The sequence below is a fragment of the Gambusia affinis genome, linkage group LG21 (genome assembly GCF_019740435.1).
Source record: "Gambusia affinis linkage group LG21, SWU_Gaff_1.0, whole genome shotgun sequence".
Taxonomy (NCBI): Eukaryota; Metazoa; Chordata; class Actinopteri; order Cyprinodontiformes; family Poeciliidae; genus Gambusia; species Gambusia affinis.
Genome location: NC_057888.1, coordinates 7,744,274 through 7,748,495, shown reverse-complemented (window position 1 = coordinate 7,748,495; position 4,222 = coordinate 7,744,274).

Here is a 4,222-nt window from a genome sequence, read left to right as displayed (position 1 = left end):
AAACGCATGCCTTCCGAAAATTGCATGCCCTGTCGCGGGAGTGCGCATCGATCTAAACTTTCGCATATTAATGAGAAAACGCACTGAAATCTGACCGAAGATGTTCCTGCTAATCACATTTTCTACCCCATCAGTGTAGTTCTATGAACTACTGGTATGAGTTTCACATCAATAGGATAACATTTGAGGAAAATAGAGAGGGCATGCAAATACTGGCAGGAACAAAACACGTATTGCCAAAAATTGCATCCCCCTGCTAACTTGAAGAAATGAAGAGTTAAGAGGGATTTCACCTTTTCTACATAATGACACTTGTTATCTTAGTTACCGCTATAAGTTTCATATCAACAGGACAATAGAGAGGGGAAGCAAATATTGCCAGGTTCACAAATTACATTAATAGACTAGACAGTTAAGAGTGATATAAAATGTTCTAATCTGAGAAATAAAGCCCTCCGTTTTAGGGCTTACATGGTTAAGAAACGTGATAATGTTACGAATATCTTTAAAAGTTTCCTCTTCGTTTTCTCATCAATATGCGAGAGTTTAGAGCGATGCGCGCTCCCGCGAAAGGACATGCAATTCTCGGCAGGCAAGCGTTTCTCGGCATAACACCTGCACTTGTCGGTTTCCTCCTCTCCTCGCCCTCCTGCTGCCGCTTCTGTTGATGATCACGTGACCGGCACGCGCTGATGCGACAGCGTCGCGCAAGGACAGGTGATGAAGCTGATAAGAGAGCATTCTTCTCCACAATTGCTTAAGCTATAATAGCCACCATATTATACTGAACTGCGACAGTTTGTTACGTAGTTACAACATATTGAACGCAGTAATTTATTTTCAGATTCCTTAGTATGGAAATTAGTTTTAGGGTATTAAAATATCCTGGGATAGTGATGTCTAAAGTTTCTGTCTCTTGTCCAAAACCCTAACAAACCAACAAAAAAATTATTATAATTTCTATGAGTGGCGGAAGTTGCACTTAAGGTCAGGATAAGCAGGGATGGATGAACAAAATATGAGTGCGTAATATTTTATTCAAATAAAGTGAGATTTTCTGTGGGGCAATGGGTGTGTAAATTATTGACAATGGTTAAACTTAACATGGGATTTTGCACAGTTGGCTTATTAAAATATAGTAGTTTGCAAATTCTTTAGGGCTCAACTGAAAAAAAATGTCTATTCTCAGCAATAACAGCAGGATTTGGGTCAGTCTTTCTTGAATTAATTGAAAAGAGATTTTGGGGCACCAAAGTCAGCATGTGAATACAAGTCATCAGATGGAAATATGAAAGAGATTTTAAACTGTGTTTGTAAAAAGACAAGTACCTCATGTTAATTTCAATTGTAAGAAAAAAGTTTCATAAATGTATTTCTTTCATGAAGCTTTGCTTTTAATCACACTTGAGAGTTTTTGGATTTATTATGTTTACAAATATAAATGTTAACAGAAATACTCTCTTGGTATATTCAAATGTATTTGCATACTGTGATCAAAAACAGGATTACAAACAGGAACAAATAGAGCATGATGCATTCCCAAACAGCAGTCTGTCAAACCTTTACATGATATTTGTCATAATTAGTTAATAGAAACATGTTGAATACCAAAACTTATATTTATTTGTGCAATGAAACAAAATGTAAAGAGTTCATTTGTTTCAGTGAGTTAATTTATTTATGCTTTCTGAACAGGAGATCTGCAGGTGGTGGATTTTCAAGGCTTTATTCCAAAATAGATCAACTGTACAGACACATTGCAAAATAAAAAAAGGCTGATGTGGATGAAAAAGAAGCGTTGTGCCGGGCTTTTGTAGAAAGACGGAAACACAATGTCCTATTCACATGTTCTATGGACGGAAGGGAAGTAGCTGTTTTCACTTCCCCAAAAAAATAAAAGTAAACCTCGTGAACAATCCGGGTTTGTCTGTGTTGTTGTGGTAGCTGAAATTCTGAAGTATATCAACTCCAGATGTGTGGTAACAGCATTTTTCCATTTAATCATTACAATTGTCACTGTTTTGTTGTAAGTGAACAAAAATTAAACAAAAACACTGTGAAACTAATTTGTTTCTTCACTAAGTTAACCTAATTGTGCTGTTTCACCACAAGAATGTGTCATATGTGTTTTCTCTGTTCATGTGCTTTAGGCCTCTTTCCTGCATTTTCTGACAGATAAGCTCTTGCCCATTGCAAAAGAAAAACTCAACATAAAGATGTGTGAATTCCAAAAATCCTGTTTGGTTACAATTTTTATGTTAAAAAGGAGATTATCATTAACATTTAAGAATCCATTTCTATGTCAAAAAGTGTTTTGTGGGGTTTTTTTAGGCTGTTTTGGCTTCTGTCTCAGCAGAGGATGACTTCTCCAACAAAATTTCTTTAGTATCCACTGGTCCGTCTGACTTTGAAGATTTTGTCTCTGTTGAGTCATCATCCGTCATCTTTTCTGTTTCCAAACCCCTGCTGCTGCTGCCCTCCTTTTTGTCTTCCATCTTTTTAGCAGGATCTCTAGCTACAGACTCTGTGAGAGGATATTTCTTAGTGAAACAAACCATCCTGCAGTGTACAGACGACTCTTGCTTGTATAAGTCTGCTCACCTTTTCGTTTTGGCTTTTTCATTCCTGTGACTGAGGTTTTAATTTTTTCTTCTGAAGTATTTGGGTTGAAAACCACATTCCCTTCAGCATCAGTCCAGTAGGAGGTCACGCCCAAGTCAGGCGTCCCCTCTGTGATCTCGAGCTGGACGAAGAACAAATGGGGTAAGACATCTTCATGTAATGAAGCTCTGCAGATAGAATGAATCATCATAAAGTCATTAAAAATTAATCATCATACTTACCCATTCACTGAGGTCTGACCTGTCAGTGATGACCAAGATGCTCAATATATTAATGTGAATGCATCCTTTTCCAATAAATGGTGCTTTCAGAGTGTTTTATATTTCCTATAAGCAAATCTGCAGCAATTATGTTTTTATGCTGTCTTGTCTTGAAATGCTTGCTGAAATTTGTTAATGAGGAAATCGGTCTGACCTGGCCTTCTTCACACAATGATTTAATGTATTTTATTCCAGATTGTCCATATATAAAAGATTTTTTACATATAGCCCAGATGTTTTTACTGCAGCCGTTCAGATTACAAGTAAGAATCATTGTAATCATTGTAGGTGGAGCTGAATTAAAAGGAATATAAAATATATTCAGAAGGACTTTGATCAAGTGACCAATGCCTTATGTGTTGTCAACATAGACTTTCCTGTTTGAGAGTAGAGATCTGACAGGTCGAAAATATGGCTCCAATTTGCAACAAAATAGCAAAACAAATGAAAATATTGATATAAACTGCACTGATCAAACTAGACATTTGTTTACAATGGATAAAATTAAGCTGATAACCTTGTTTTTCTCATTTTCTGACATCTAAACAGACAAAGCTTTCTGTTTTAGGTCAAGATTAGGATTTCCATTTGCTAGATCCCAAAATAATAAGAGATTCCGTTAGTACTTGGTAGAACTGGCTTTGAAAGTACATGACTTGCAACCTGGGTTTTCTCTCCACAAGCTTCTTACAACAATTTCCTGGAGTTTTGGTCAATCCCTCCTCACAGATGTGAGTCAGATTTGTAGGCTACCTATCTCACCCTTTCCAGCTCTGCCCAGTCATTTTTTATGGGATGTGAAGGTGTGTAGCCACTTTAAAGCAGTGACTTTATTGTTCTTAAGCCACATTAACAATCATTTGTAGTTCACTGTCCACTTGGAACCCATTTGTGCAGGCTTTTCACCTAATTGTTGATGTTCAGAGAGGCTTTTTTTGTTTCTCCATGCAATGTCCTCATTATACTGTCTGTTTGGAAAAGTGCAGTCCCTGCTGCAGCAAAACACTCAAATGTAATTATGGTCTTTATGACCAAACACATTGTTTCATGAGAACGCAGGGTGTGTCTCCAGACATTTAAGTCGTTTCTCTTAGTGTACTTGCAAACTGTAATCGTTCATGTTGTGGTGTAATGATGGCTTCCTGAACAGCGATAATATTTTACCAGCATTAGCCAGTATGTGTTAAACATCTTTTGCTTTTGCTTTTTGAGGATTTAACTCAAAAACATATTCTTAATTAACTTAATTTTGTGAATCAGCATACGCTTACATGAAAAAAAAAAACTATTACAAAAGAATCTCAAAGATTCTCTCTCATTATTCTAAGATTTTACAAAAA